The sequence below is a fragment of the Cavia porcellus genome, unplaced genomic scaffold, assembly GCF_034190915.1.
Source record: "Cavia porcellus strain 051 isolate PalLab524CR breed Dunkin Hartley unplaced genomic scaffold, mCavPor4.1 scaffold_9, whole genome shotgun sequence".
Lineage (NCBI taxonomy): Eukaryota > Metazoa > Chordata > Mammalia > Rodentia > Caviidae > Cavia > Cavia porcellus.
In genome coordinates this window covers 18,513,475-18,530,635 of record NW_026947492.1, presented here as the reverse complement: position 1 = coordinate 18,530,635, position 17,161 = coordinate 18,513,475, and the positions used below count along the sequence as shown (strand labels likewise).

At 36.5% G+C, this 17,161-nt stretch overlaps 1 pseudogene; it reads left to right on the top strand.

Moving 5' to 3' along the window:
* The first annotated feature begins 5,505 nt into the window (after nucleotides 1–5,505).
* Nucleotides 5,506–6,438, top strand: LOC100724947 (olfactory receptor 8A1-like; annotated as a pseudogene).
* The last annotated feature ends 10,723 nt before the right edge of the window (nucleotides 6,439–17,161 follow it).

Here is a 17,161-nt window from a genome sequence, read left to right as displayed (position 1 = left end):
TGTTTTTACCAGGTGTAATAAAATAATACAGTGAACATGGCTATTGAGTTATGTTCAGTGAAATGGCCAGCTCACAAAAACTTTATGATGTATCATCATCAACCTTATCGATGGACCTGGTTTTGTACAATTTCTGACCCTAAGGTTAAAATCACCATATAAGATGAAAACTTCAATTTGTTTAAGACATCAAGTTGGGGCCTTTTTGGAAAATTTTGGAGTGGTAAGCAGTAATAACGCAAGCTTTTCAAGATTTTCATTGCAAACACTAGAAAGCAACTTAGAGGAGAGAGAGAGAGAGAGAGAGAGAGAGAGAGAGAGAGAGATAGGGAGACAGAGCGACAGGGAGAGACAGAGAGAGACAGAGACACACACACACAGAGAGAGAGAGAGAGACAGAGAGAGAGACAGACAGAGAGACAGACAGAGAGACAGACAGAGACAGAGACAGAGACAGAGAAGAGCAGTTACCCAGGAACTAAGAATGATATGGCAGGAAAATTAAAGACTAGAGAAAAATTGCAGAGATACAACACAATGCAGAAAAGGGAAGGGTTCACTTGCATTTTCTCCCCAGCTTCTGGCTTGTAATTTGTTGGAAAGGGAGACTAAATCTACAAAGATTCTTATGCCTCCCCAATTACAAATTTCATTGTTTTACAAGTATTTCAACATATATGCTAATGGTTTTAATTCTACCACTAGTTTGTCTTAATTCACTGAAAAGAGAGATTTGTGTTATTACCTATTTGTTTGTAAGACTTTTTTTTTGGTTTATGCTTTGTATTCTGAGTAACTTCTTTGAGAATAATGATATACAATTTCACAACTATTGATTATTATCTGATTATAAATTTTATTTCATTTTTTCCTTAAAAAATCTAAAAACTGTGAATACTGGAGATTTAGAGGGCTCCAGGGAGGCAGGCAGCAGTGGAACAAAGGAGTGTCATGGACCAGTTGAATGGACCAGTGAGCTGCAGGGATAGAGTCTGTTCTTATGTGAGTCCTTCATCAGGCAATAGCTGATGAGAGGCCCCAGTCTAAGCACCCATCATAGCTTCTGAGGAGCGTGCTTCATCAGATATCAGGCTTGGGGAGGAGTTGTTCATTTGAATCCAGAACTCAGGGAAGCCATGGGATGACTTCAGTTGAAAGCTCCCTGTATTACATTCCCTCAGTGATGGGTGAGAGACAGTCATGGTAGACCACTATAGTCAAGGGGCATAGCCTGGAAAGATATTTCCTTGAAGGGGTTAAGCTAAGGACTCGGGCTCTGCATCCATGGCCAGAGGTCAGAGTGAGCCTGAATTGCTCTGGATTTTAAAGTTGCAGCATTGAGTCCTCACCATAACCCTACCACCTTCTGGTGCCTGCATCCAGCATAGATCTGGGATCTGTTTGCATTCTTTATCTGCTAGCATGAGGAGGGATATATATTGATTTGGACAAGCCCTCAAGATTATAGACCCCAAAAGAAAGTAACATGTTTGAAGTCACAGAGTAATTTAGATCTTTTAAAAAAGTTTTTGAAAGTGTGTGTGTTTTCTTTAGATTGTGTGTTGTGTTGGATTTTGTTTTTCTACCTTTTTCCCCTTTCCTCCTTTTTTCTTTACTAATTTATTGGGGATTGAGGACTTCTTTGTCCTTTTTCCTTGCTTTTCTTCTTTTTTCCTCTTCTCCTTTGACATTTTTCTTCCTTTAATTTCCTCTTATTTTTACTTTTTATATAATTTATTTTTTCTTTTATTCTTTTATGTTCTATTTGTCATCGTTTTTTTCTTACTTTTATCTAATTCCATAAACATCCTATTCCCAAAAAGATCCTCTGTGGTAGGTCTCTCTCCTCCTCATATCATATAATCTAAAGATTAAAATTTTCTTCTTGCATCCCCATTACCAAACCACATATCTGTAGTGATATAACCATAACACTCAATCTTTTGACAGTTAATGCTGTAAAATTACTGTTGATTTCATTTCTTCCATTAGTGGCTATATAACCATCACATTTATTACACATTAAGTGTAAGTCAGTACCTGGGTTGTCCGAATGTGTGAATCATAATTATTGATTTCTTCTCTAGATTTAAATGTGGTTTCTTATGCTATGTTAATGACAGGAGTAGTGATTGTGATGATGCTGATGGCAATGACTGAGGTAGTTACAAAAAGGACAGTGATGATGGTGATGAGAAGGATGGTGATGATGACAGTAATGATGATGATGGGGCTGTTGGTGCTAAAATATTCCAATGTTTGAATTGGATTTGAAATTTCCATAGCTGCAAGATGACTCTACACGTATAAAGAAAAACTATTCACAGAACAAGTATAAGGCAAGACTTTAATTGTCCCTTAGTGAAGACCACAGTCTCCAGAGTAACTGCATCCCAGGAGATGTTCTTCCCTTACATTTGTAAACCGTATTCCCTGTCCACAAATCTCGGTGACCTTTTCCATAACAGTACTAGACTTTATGAGCACATTTAGCACTAGAATATGTATCTATACATTTCCAGCACTTGCTCATCACTGAAGCCAATGGCATTCACCTAAATTTCCAGGAGATGGTGTACCAGTTTTCTTCCACACATATATCTAATACATACTGATGAAAATTATATAAGAAAATCTTTTTCCCTGAGCTCTTATTTTTAATGCAAGGTATTTGCAATCATGTTTTTACCTTCATTGCTAGGTGCATTTCTCTTGTATAGTATATACCTTTAGCTGCAATCCTGAGCTTCTGATGATTTGGTAAGCTTAAGGTAATATATGTAGCAATGATATGTGGTTTGTGGTACCCTAGTTTATATTATTAGAAGATTGTGGGTCTAATCAATAAAATCCCTGATGCTGGGGTTCGACTATGCAATGGAGTTCTCTTCTGAACCCCAATCACTATTTACTGTTTTGTATCATATTTAGAGAAGATATTGGGAACAGGAGAATATATAATATTTTAAATCTCTTATTAGCTAGAAAAATTATTTTTAATAAATGAAAGTGCATTTTAATTGTTTATTGGTGCAATTTAAATAATTGTAGCATTACCTAATAATCACATTCATCATAAGCAATTTGTGCTCATATGTGATTATTTTTTAAGACAAGGTCTTGTGATGTAGCTCAAGCTGACCTTCAGTTCACTATGTACTACAGGCTGGACTCAAACTTGTGGTACTCCTCCTGTGTCAGCATCCCAGGTGCTGGGATTACAGGGATGTACCACCCTGCCCAGCCTATGCAACATATCTTGATTCCTCTTTTTTCCATTCCTCTCCCTTCAATTCTTCTTCCCCTCATTTACAAAATCTTTTCTTCCATTTTATCCTTCTTATCTCATTTTTTCTTTCCCACACTTTTCATTCCTCCTCCCACCTTTCTAGTTCTCCTTCTCATTTGAAAAGTGTTTTTCCTGTTTCACAATACGTATTACACACTTTGGTTCTCATTTACACTTTCCGTAGAACTCACAATGTAATGCAGACTTTCTTGTCCTCACACTACATTTTAAGGTTTTTAAAGAATATTTCTGGTATCTAAGAGAAAATATAATTAGTGGCAGTTATCATTATTATTTAAATAAATATTTTTGTCATGTAAAATATTAATGGATGTAAATGTATATACATATATATATATATTACATATAGAAGGTTATTAACTGCCATTGTAGGGCTCCAAGTAATTGGGAATGTGAGGGCTTGTATTCTTTGCTTAATATTTATAATGTTAAAAGTGCAAATGAATTACAAATAATATCACTTCCATCTTGAAAATGATAGTAAATACATTTTACTACTAGTAATATAGAGATGCACAAAGTATAGCAAAAAAGTCAGGCCAGGGATATAGTTCAGCAGGGCAGTGCCTGCCTGATAAAAGCAAGGTCCTGAGTTCTATTCCCAGGACCATAAAATAAAAATTTAAACCTCGCCAATAAAAATTATAGTTTAATGAAGACAAAATGAACGGGTGGTCAGGAGTCTTGAGTTTCAGAATTGGTCTGCCTCCTACCAGCAAGGGCATTTTCCATAACTTACTGAAATTTTAGAGCTTCAGTTTGCTATACAATGAAAGCAAACAAGCATTCCTCTTTTTGTGTTTACAAGGCAAACACTAAGAGTAAGCATGCTGTAATCTTCATTTTTGGTGTGTTATCATGCAGATTTAGAAGGCTACATGTTGGGGGCAAAGGAGGAAGCTCATGATTAGAGGGAAAGAGGTAAATTTCATCCTAATTTATCAATAGTTTGCATATTGGGGCAAGTCATTAGCATCTGGAATGTCATTTTTTTCAATATGAAATAGGGGTAAAAGTTTTGTTCTAAAAGTATTTTGTCCTGTTTTGATGAATTACATCAGGAAACAATCAATATAATGAGAGTTTGCTTATAGACATAAGAAATATATCTGACATATGCATATGTCCACACTAAGGTCACATTCAGCCATGATTGTTGATGCTTTCTAGAGACATGATTATAATTTGAACACTTTGTCATTAGGAATGTACAGCGCCATGCTTTGATACGACTGCCTGAAAACTATATCTATAATTAGCTATGAAGCACCTTTTGTGTGCCAGTCTCCAAGATTTAAACTATGGGGATCATTAAATCAATTCTTCTGTGAGTAGAATTTGGTATCAATACTTTCTAAATTTTCCAAGTAGTCATAACATACAGGAAATATTGAGAACCCTTGCCTTACATCATGCGCTGTGAATAAGAATAAATTTCTCATGCTTAATAACAACTCACACTTTAATAGAGATCAATACTTGAAAGATTTGTATGATGGGTTATCTCCTTTGTGTTTAAAATTATATTTATAGCTGCAATTTTGATAAGTTCACATTCTTTGTCTTAGAAAGCCCTTTAAAGATAAGAAAGTGGTAAGGAAAGAGATAGAGATAGAGATAGGGATACGAATAGGGATAGAGATAGAGATAGAGATAGGGATAGGGATAGAGATATAGAGATGGAGATGGAGATGGAGATGGACATAGAGATAGGTAAAATGTTAGCTTTAGACTCATTAGGAGCAATGGATAAGCTTTATATCAAAATGTTTCTTGCTGTAGTATTATTATTTCCTACTAAAAACATAACTGGAAGTCCTTAATCATAGTTCTTTTGTTAACAGTTAAAGTTAACTGGAAATTTCATTGATCTGAAATAGAGGAGCTGGGTAAAGCACACTTTGGTTGTCTCTGGGTAGGGCATGAGGATGTGACCTTGGGGACTATATCTGGCCCCTGCCCCTTCCTCTTTGGCTCATCACCTAAACTCTGGACCCTACTCCTCAAGACCTTTGAAATATTCAAGGGCTAGTATATCCCTCAGGGAAAAGTCCAGGTTGAGAGGGGACACATCAGCTATGAGCAACAATGGCTCAGCAGCCCCAAACATGGAAAAACCACTGCTCAAGCAGCTCAAGGGCACCATCTCACAGGGGGCTTTGTTCTTATGCCCACAGGACTCCCACCCAGACACAATGGCTGCAGAAAATCACTCTATTGTGACAGAGTTCATTCTTGGAGGATTAACTAACAGGCCAGAGCTCTAGATACCCCTCTTCCTCCTCTTCCTGGGGATCTATATGGTCACCATGGTCGGGAACCTGGGCATGATCACCCTGATATGTCTCAACAAGCAGCTTCATACGCCCATGTACTACTTCCTCAGCAATCTGTCACTTGTGGACCTCTGTTACTCTTCTGTCACCACCCCTAAAATGCTGGTCAACTTTGTGTCTCAGAAGAATGCCATCTCCTATGTGGGGTGCATGAGTCAGCTCTACTTCTTCCTTGTTTTTGTCATTGCCGAGTGTTACATGCTCACAGTGATGGCCTATGACAGATATGTGGCCATCTGCCACCCTTTGCTTTACAATATCATCATGTCTCATGATTTCTGCTCTCTTCTGGTGTCTCTGGTTTATGTCATAGGATTCATCGGCTCCACAATAGAGACAGGTGTCATGTTAACATTGAGATATTGTGAGCAACTCATTAGTCACTACTTCTGTGACATTGCTCCTCTTATGAAACTCTCCTGTTTTAGTACATATGATGCAAAGATGGCAATCTTCTTCTTTGCTGGATTTGACATCATATTCACCAGTTTAATTGTCCTTGTTTCCTATGCCTTCATCCTGTCCAGTACTCTTCGCATCAGCTCTACCGAGGGCAGGTCCAAAGCCTTCAGCACCTGCAGCTCCCATCTTGTGGCTGTGGGACTTTTCTATGGATCCACTACATTTGTTTACTTAAAACCCTCCACGGCCATTTCCCTGGCCCAGGAGAATGTGGCTTCTGTGTTCTACACCACAGTGATCCCCATGCTCAACCCCTTGATCTACAGCCTGAGAAACAAGGAAGTAAAAGTGGCCCTGCAGAGAACACTGAGAAGAAAACTCTTGATGTGAGTGTCGTTGTCCTCTTTCTGAATAAAAGTAAGTTCTTAGAAACTCCAGATGTGTGCTCTCTGCATGGTTGCCCAGTTGTGGATTGGAAATTGTATCTTCTGTATGCATTGGGGTCCCTCATTTCTCTAATTCTTTGTTCTGCCTCCTTTCTATCATTTTGTTTGCAGTTGTCTATTTCAAGTTGATTTTTCTTTCAGTTAGGATGTATTTTATCTACCTTCAATCATAATTATAAATAAATGTAAATTCTCACATTGTATTTGGAAGTCATTCATGGTTCTACTACCTTCAACATAGAAAATCTTACACACTTCATTTTTTACATTTAGGTACTGGTAGTACCTAAGGGAAAGAGATGTGAATTGAGAAATCATGAAGAAATGATATTTTGTTCCAGTGCCATCCAGATGACTTCATCTACAGTCTTTTCATTTGATGTATTTCTTCTCTAATCACCCTGGCCCAAGTTTCCTTCTGATTCCTTTATGCAATTTTCTTGGTAATAATACTAATAATAAATAATTCTTACACGATTCTCATGCTTTTTCAGAGCCAAGTGTATCTTGTAGACATATTCTATTTTCTTTCCTTTGCACCTCACTACAGGTAGGTTTAGTTGTAGTTCCACTGAACCAGATGGTAACTTAGTGATCTTCACTTCACTATTCAGATAGCAATCAATACTTGAATCAAACCACAGTCTCAATGCCTACAATCTCATACTCTGGTCTCTCACACATTGCCCACTTTGAAGAATGCCATCACAGTGTTTCCAATATAAAAAAGTTGACTTGGTTAGGCTTTTCCAATTTCAAATGCTTCCTGATAATAATTTCTCAAATCTCCTCAATATTATCTGCATAAGTTTATTTCTTTTTCTGTGCAACATATTCAAGATAATTAAGAAATATACTATAGTCATTGACCAGACCAGATTATCACGAATCTTTCCCACTCTTAGCACTGAGAGACCCACATCTTGGGAAAACAGTCTCCCCAGACAAACCAGCAAGACTGGTCAGCCTTGACTGCACATTGCTGCAGAGTCACTTAGTGAATCCAAATGTAGAGTGACAAAGTTTCTCCTCACATTTATTTATAACACTGTTAGGGGTTTGTGGCTTAGACTAAGCAGCCTGATGTGGCCTGTAGGATTTATGGACATTCGTCACTTACAACAGTCTAGGGTGTACTAGTGTAACAATGAGTGGTTTAATTTGGGAAACATAAATAAGTAGTTCCCTCTGATAGAAAAGGATGTAATGTATGAAAGTATATGCATAGAGTTTTGAATTACTACAGAAAGGTTAAGTGATAACCCAAAATGATGCCACAATAGACAGGACCTACACATTAGGAAGGTTGAACACCATCATCACTACTGCAACCATGAAGAATACTTCTCATGTTCATGAAGCTGGGAAATGAATGACAGTACTCAGGTGAGTATCACCGGGAACCTGTTAGACACTCAGATTTTTCAACCTAACTCCAGATCTACTTAATTACTGGGTAGACCTGAGGTGATTCTCAATTATTGTACACAAAAAGAAAGGAACTTGGGTTGGGGATTTAGCTCAGCGGCATAAGCATCTGCCTTGCAAGCAGGCAGTCTTGAGTTCAATCCCCAGTACCAATAAAAATGAAAAAAAAAAAAAAAAGAAAAAAAAGAAAGGAACTTATCATTTCAACCTTCCAAATATCACCTAAGTGTGTTTAATTAAGGGAGACTAGCTATAAGGGACTTGGGCTATACCAGTTTTAGCTTTTCCACTTGACTTACAAACCAAGTCAAGGGAGTAGTGGGACAGACATGCCTAAGTACCTCCTCCACCTATTTTCATTTAAACTTTCTGCAACAGAAAGTAACATCTAACATTCTAGATTCCCAAACATTGGAATTACATTTACAAAAAATATCTGTTTATCTTCAAGTGATGAACTATGAAGAAAATAATGGTGGAAGCGGTATGTAACTGAGAGATAAAGTGCATAACATGCACAAGGCCTTGGATTTGCTTTCCTTTATTTAACATCATGACTTAGATAAATCAGATTTTATCATCATCATCATTATTCTGCAAGGTAGAAAATACCACACAAAGAGAATTTAGGGTTCTGTTCAAGAAAATACAGACAGATGAAAATCTTTAGAGTATGTTCCCTCCTCAGTAATGATTTGCCTCTTGATTTAAGCTGTTTATAAAAATAAAGATTGGGAGAGAAAGCTTTTTAAAATTGTAGAGAACATGTGTGGCTTTCTGTCTACATAACAGCTTATAAACTGAAGACTGTTACCTCAGCTTTGTTGTCTTACTTCATGTGGTCCTTTGTGTTTGAATCATTTCTTGTCCATGGAAACATCTCCAATATGCCTGAAATCATCTTTCTTCTCGTATCTATCAAAGAGCACAACTCCATTTAAAGATCATCTTGGGTTTCTTAACCTTCCATAATTTCAATCCTTTGAATAACTTTAATTTTATATTTTCTCTTGAGAAATTATAGACTTTATAGTATTGCCATGGTAGATTTCTCTTTAAGAAATAACATTTACAAAATATGATCTACTGTTCAACACAAAGAACAGTTTGTTTTCACTGTTCAATTGTTTGATCTTTTTTATATCTATCTTTTTAATTAGAACAACTACTTTGAAGGTAACAATACCCAATATGTTAAGCAGTGTTAGTCTTCTATTAGTTTGTTTCTTTTTTATATCTATATCTTGTAATCAGAACAGCTACTTTGAAAATAACCAGTGTCAGTTATATGTTAACACTTTGTTAACTAGTGCTAGTCTCCTATTATTTTGTTTTGAAATTCTGTATTAACATTTACACTTTGTTTTTAAATTTTTAAAAATGTGATTGACAACTATTGTAATTATTTTTTATTTTTATTTTTTTTTAATTTTGAAAAGAATAAAATCAAGTAAAATAAAACAGAATAGAGCCAATCAAAACAAAACAATGAATGTGCTACAGCACTTCCAAACAAGATAAAAGGAAATCAATAATGGCTATTGTAATGCCTCTTGTTATCTTCAAAATATCTGCCCATATCATCAGACATAGTAAAATCAAACAAAACAGTACAGAATAAAAGCAATCAAAACAAAACAATGAAATCAGCACAGAACTTCAAAATAAAATAATAGGAAGACCACCATAGTTACAATAACGCCTCTTGTTATCTTCAAACGAGCTGCCAATACCATCAGATATAATAAAATCAAACAAAACAAGATAGAATAAAGTCAATCAAACAAAACAATGAAAGCAATACAGGCCTTTCAAACTAGATAATAGGAAGTCAATACTGGCTACCATAATATATCTTTGAAATAGCTGCTCATGCCATCAAAAATAATAAAACCACACAAAACAAAACAATAAAATCTAAACAGAACAATGAAAACAATACAGCATTTCAAAACACATTAATAGATTAACAGTAGCCACTGCCTTCCCATTTTAGACATTCCCTCCCCTTTCATTTTCATAATATGTATTGTGCATTTTGGATTCCACTAACTCCTGTAGTTTTTTAGACTAGCGAGACAATATGATGTTCACTCATGTGACTCTGAACCATTTCACCCATGAGCATGATTTCAAGTTGTATCCACTTACCTACAAGAGCTTCATGGTTATCTTTTGTTATAGCTGAGTAGCTTTCCATGTATAAAAATGCAATGTCTTTCTTATCAATTTCACTGTTGATATGCAAGTTATGCCTACTTTGTTTTGGTTCCCTGTCTCATAGAGCATTGTTTTCACTCCTTTGAATTTCAGTCTATGAATTTTCTTTCTTGTTAAATGTGTTTCTTGTATAAAGCATAATGATGGATCCTGTTTCCTGATCCACTCTGCCTGTGTTTCTTTCCATTGGTGAATTGAGGCCATCTACATTAATAGCTTTCGCCAACATGCACTGGCTTGTCTCTGCCATGCTATTTTCCTGCCATTGGCTGACTACTTTTCCCCTTCATTCAACTGTCTACACTGCTCAGTGATACCCCTCTGCCACTGTTCCTGGAACCATGGTCCTTTTTATCTCAATCTAGAATGCCATTCAGTGATCTTTGTAGGGTTGGTTTAGTGGTCATGAATTCCTTCAGTTGTTCTTTGTCATGGAAGCATTGCATTTCTCCATTAATTTTGAAAGATAGTTTTGCAGGTACATCAATCTTGCTTGGAAATTGCTTTTTTTTCCAGACTTGAAACACATCACTCCAAGTTCTTTGTGTTAAAAAGTCTGTTGTGATTGTGATGGGTTTTCTTTCAGAGGTGATCTGTTGTTTTCTCTAACAGCTTTTAATATTCTTTTATTGTGCTCAATTTCTGTTTACCTTGATTATTATAAGTTTGGGTGTAGATTATTTTGGTTATGACTATCTGGATTTGTATATGCCTCACTTATCTGCATGTCATGTCCCTTTCCCATGCTTGGGAAGTTTTCTGTTATTATTTCTGTGAATAGAGTTTTTATATCATTTCTATTGATCCCTGCTTTTTTGCTGACATCTATTATTCTTAAATTATTTTTCTTTGAATTGTCATGCAGCCCTTTAATTATTATTTCCTGTTTCCTTTTTATGTTTAAGAGATGTTTCCTTTCACAATGACTAGCAAAATTCCTGTCATCAAGTTCTGAAAGTCTTTCTTCAGTTTCTTTCGAGTGATTTCACCAGCTTTCAATGGAGTTTTAAATTTCTTAGACACCTCTTTGAATCTGTTTCATGCTTTCCAATTCTTCCCATATGACTCATTCAAGGTTTCCTGATTTTCTCATGCTCCTCTTTTTTTTTTCAAAATCTATGTCTTTTTTAGATATGCTGCTATGTTTGTCATTTCTTGTTTTACCTGATATTATTTCTGATTTGATTTCTTTAAAAGTCTCATGAAATCATCTCATGCCATCATCCCAGAAATTTCATTTGTGTGGTTTTCAGTGTCATCTATGTCCATGTCTTCTGCTCTTGTTCTGTATGGGCTGGAGGCCTGAGATTGCCTTTACACTGACATTTTACTGGTTTCCACTGGGTGAGCTGGTTTGGAGTCCCAGGTGCTTTGTGCACTGGCTACCCAGCTGTTCTGTAAGGCCATGGGTCAGGAAACTGGGCCTTTCCTAACCTAGGTTTTTGAGGAAGCAGTGGGGCATGGGGCAGTCTTCTCTAGACACATGCATCTTCTCCAAGGTGCTGCTGGCTAGTCCTCTCAGCCTGCACTAGCTATAGGTTCCAAATGATGTTTCTTGTTCTCATGATTGTGTGGATGGCTACTTCTTCTCCAAGCACATGCTGGCTACCCACAAGAGGGTCCTGATTGTGACTAGCATGCATTTGGGAATGGGGTTGGCTGCTTCTTCTCTTGGATTATGCTGGCTATGGTCCCTAGCCAGCAGGTGCACAGGGATAGGATTGGTTGCATTTTCTCTTGGCCCTTGCCTCCTATGTGTCCTAAATGGCGGCCTGCATGCATGCAGGAGCAGGGCTGGCTGCCTCTTCTATCTACACTGGCTACAGTCCAAGACAAAGAAAAGCTGAAGAAATTTGTGATCATGAAGTCAAACCTACAAAAAGTACTAAAAGGCATTCGAGAGACAGAAAAGACTACAATTCAAAGAACAACAAAACAGCAAAGCAAGCAAGGCAAGCAATTACACAGAGGGAAAGAATAGGAAAAAAACAACATCAAAATAACATGACAAAGACAAACCAATACATGTCAGCTATAATCATCAGCGTAAATGGTCTCAATTCACCAATGAAAAGAAAAAGACTGGCAGAATGTACAAAGAAACAAGATCCAACAATATGTTATATACAATAAACACACTCAACACAAAAAGAAATTTATTAACCAAAACTCAAATGATAGAAAATGATACTTCATGCAACAGGAACTCAGGGAAAGTTAATCTACTTCCAGATGATGTGAATTCAAGAATGATTAAAAGAGAGAAAGATTACAGTTACCTATGTGTTAGTGGAAAAATTCAAGAGAAAGAGATAATAATTTAAAATACAAATGCAACCCAAATATATATGACAAATATTAATAGACATGAAAAACCAAACAAAGAATAACACAATTATAGCAAGAGACATCAATACTCCATTGTTAAAAATGATAGATTGGCTACACAAAAAATCGGCAAAGAAATAACAGAGCCTGTAAACAAATGGACATAGTAAATATTTACAGAATGTTGCATCCAACATCAGAATAACTATTTTTCTTAGGTATACGTGGGATGTTCTTTAAAGTAGACCATATATTAGCTATAAAAATGCCTCAGTAAATGCAAAAATGTGAAATTGTCCCATGCATATTATCTGATCAAAGTGCATTGAAATTGGAAATTAATGGTGAAAGAAATTACAAAAATTCAATAAACACATGGAAATTAAATAACACCTTTCTGAACAACCAGTGGGCCACAGATGAAATTAAGGAAGAATTTAAACAGCATGTACAATTAAGTGAGGGTGCAAATACAAATTACTGGAACCTGTGGGATGCAATGAAGAGTCCTGAGAGGGAAATTAATAGTGGTGAATTCTCACATCAGGGAAACACAAGGAGCTCAAATACACAGCTGAATGTTGAGTCTCAAACTTGTTCATAATGACGACGATCATAAAACTCTGAAAACATTAAAAAATATCTGAAAGGAGAATTTTGTGATATTGTTATTAGGTTGAAGATCTAAAATTCAGAGCACACAGATGAGTTCTCACAGCATCTACTTGAAAAAAGAAGCTTTTCAATATGTCCCAGGTGGCTATGTTACTTCTTCACAATAGAGATAGATTTCCTTCCTTCTGATATATTTGAAGAGTCTTTGAACTACATGTAGATGGCAAAGATTTCTGTGAAAAAGAAAGATGTGTTAACATTTGCAGATCAGATTTTTGATATCCAATCTTTTAAACTGTTCTCAGATGTGGATGTACCTAATCTCAATAAAAATAACAGTCAGTCCAAAAGTAAGAATTATCCCATAATAAATCGTCCCATCACAGCTGCCACAGACACCAAGGATGATGATGTAGAAGAAATCAGAGATCAGGACGACAGCCCATCTGACCACACAGTGGAGGGTGCACTCCCACCCCATCACCTACAATCACACTCAGGGTTCAGGAGGTAGTTTTGAAAGAGCTGGGGAGCAGGTATCTTCCAGAATTAAATTGCTACCACCAGGAAGTAGAATTTATGGAGACCCCAGAGTTCCAGAGTCCAAAGATCTGGGGTCCCAGACCCCTCAAACTTACATAACGATGGAGTGAAAGATGGACAGTCCTCAGGCTGCACCACAGACAACAGTGCCATGGAGTTGGGACACTTACTGTACAGTCACCCTCAAAGCTGATCACCTGCCAATCCTGCTGGAAGACAATAGCAGGCCCATCTGAAGGAGTCCCTGACAGTCTGCTCAGGCTGCAAGGACCACCGTGGTGACTTGCTCTGCAAGCCAATCATCTGAGCCCGTGCTTGAGGAACACCTTCAGGTGTCACATGTGTGACAATCTTCAAGCACAAGCCCCAGCTCAGGGCAACAGAGGCGGTGCTGTAGCATCAGGTGGGTGACACATCACCCTTGCTGCCCCACTCTCCACTCACCTCATATACTTTTAACGATGGAGTCAACGTCCAGGGATTTTTTTTGGTAGTCTTTTGTAGAGAAAGAAAAGTTTATAATCTTTACGTTTAGTGCAGATCTATTTTCCCCGACCCTTGTTCCAGCTCAGCTACTCCACCATTTATTTATTTTATGCAAATTTTCTACAGATAGAATATGTCATCTTAACTAGGCTCACTAATCTCTAATGTAACCTCTTCCTTGGATAGATGCTGGAGACTGAAATATTATGTGTCACTTATGGGCACACAGCTGTCTGGTGCCATGACTGAGACTCTAGTCCAGGTCATTAAGTCCAGTCTGCTTTGTGGTCCTTTACGCACTGTTTTCTACTTTTATCGGTGCCCCTTATAGATTTTATTTTCAAATTATGAGGGAATATTAGTTTGATTCTATTCAAAGTGGCTTATTATGACTTCCGAATAAGTAAATTTTGAATGCTAAATTTATTTAGCGAGTAGATGAAAAATGTTCTTAAGGTCGCTATCAAATGACAAGAGAAGTGCATTAAAGATAGTGTGTGACACGGGGGCACTGAGGTCGAGGTCATGTGGAGCCCTCTCAACTCATTCTAGTGGAGTTTGTCTGCTATGGCAGGGTTATTAACATGCTATGTGGCAGGTTATACGTTGTTTCATGACTAAGAAAATCAAAACTTTTGATTTTGAAAAGCTACTTCAGTTATTTCAAACAAACTGGAGATATCTGTGGCTGGTGGTAATCATATGGGATATAGAAATTTCAAAGCAAGAAATAATTAGGGGAATCTAGTTAATTATCAAGGCAGAATCCAGCATCTGTTTATTAGAAAAGATAGTTTATTTATCTAGAATTTTAAAGAACAATTTAGCATTTTTATTCATCATTCTCAGTGTTCTATTAGAAGGATACTTATTTCCTCTGAACATCCAAACATATCAACAGTTAGAAATACCAATATAAAAAATCAATAAATGAATAACAGCCTTGTTTTTCTCTTTAATGAAAAGAAATAATTTATTTGTTTTAGGATATTTCTTTGTGTGGAGTGAAACTGTAATAGAGGGGGAAATATGGGTAAAATTAAGATGATCTCAAAAATCAATTAACAGTTTCAAACAATATACAGACTCTTAGAGACAAAATCCAATAGCAATTTTGTATATTAATGGATTTTAGGAGCCAAACTTTCCTTCTTGCAGCTTTTTCTTGGGTCCCTTTCTGTACACATCTGTACACAGCTGTCTTGGCCTCCTTGAGCTTTAGGTATCATTTTCCACTAATAGAAACAAGAAGGAAAGAGCTGAGAGATTGAGATACACAGTAGATAATTTTTGTTATGGGAGGAGTTGTAATTGGGGAGTAGGAAACAGAATAAGATGAAAGAAAACCAAAGAGGAATTGGGAGAACTATTCAAAGAAGGTGGATGGACGGCAAGGAAAACAAAAGTGAATTTTGACAAGTTAGTTATAGAAAAATCAATCGTGGCAGAGGTAGAAAGCTATTGCCAGGGACTGGGGCTTTAGCTCAGGGCCATAAGCACCAGCCTGGCAAGAGCGAGGTCATGAGTTTGATCCCTGCTACCAAACAAGAAAGCTGTTGGGAGGTAAGAAGTATTCTTTTCTACTAGTAAATGTATTCCCATGAGAAGACCGGGAAGTGAATCTGAGACGTCTTTTGTATTTGAGGTGGGAGCAATGCAATTATTTCCATAATGAATTGAAACAGAAGAAATTATTGGTATTCTATTCCACATCACATTATCTCGCCTGGTCTTGATCTTATCACACCTCCCTTATCTTATTACTTTTTTAATTTGAAGAGAAAAAACACAGAAAGGAAATACAAAAATGAGACATACAGACAAAAACTACAAGAAGAACAAAACCCCCCAAACAATAACAATACTGGGTTTTAAAACAAGAGGATAGGAATTTAACAATCGTTGCAATTTTATATATTGTTATCTTCTAAAGAGTTGCTTAGTTTACTAGATACAGACACACAAAATTGACCTAATCATGAGTATTAGCTGTTCTTTTCCAAGAATTCATAGAATTGGTAGTTTATATTTTATGCATAAACAAATTTGTATCTTTTTCTTTTCCCCTCCTTTTTTTCTCCTTTTCCTTATCTCAGTTATTTTTCCCCTTTGAGCAGTTTCTTATCCTTTTACAATATCTATTGTAGATTTTGGATCTTATTTACACATTCAGTTTCTTACACTAGAAGACAATATGGTATTTACACATGTGATTTATTTCACGTATGAATATGGTCTCTATAAAACCTATAAAAACCTCTACCTGATCCTTCTTGATAACTGAGGGTTAGAGTTAAAAATACATAAAAATATCATATCTTTTATATCCATTCCTCAGTTGATGGGCATTTAGATTGTTTCCAAGATTTGCCTATTACAAATATTGCTGCGATAAACATGGGTGCACATATGTCATTGTAGTATGATCTTTCCAGTTTTACTGGCAAAATGCCCAGAAGCAGGATAGCTGTCACTTCTGATTCTAGATTTCTGAGGAACCTCCAACACTGATTTCTACAGTAGTTTTATCAGCCTACACTCCCGCCAACAGTGGATAAAACTCCTTCCCCACAGTCCCATCAGCATTTGTTACTGGTTGATTTCTTGATCTTGGTCATTCTTTCTGGAGTGAGATGGAATGTTAGCATTGTTTTAATTTGCATTTCTCTAATGAAAAATGGGGACGAACATTTTTAATATATTTATTTACCATTTGTATTTCTTCATCTGAGAAGTTTGTATTCACCTCAGATGCCCATTTTTGGCTTGGGCCTTTGAATTTTGGGGGCCTGATGTTTTAAATTCTTTGTATGTTCTAGATAGAAATCCTTTGTCTGAGTGATAGTTGACATATTTTTTTCCCAATTCTTATATTTTCTTTTCACACTGTTGGTGATTTCTTTTGACATATGCAAAGACTTTTTAATGAAATGGGATCCCAGTTATTGATTCTGGGAAGTATTTCCTGTGCAATTTCATTTTTGTTCATGAACACTCTCCTTACCCCTACAATCCTCAAGATTTCTACCTACTTCCAGAAGATTTAG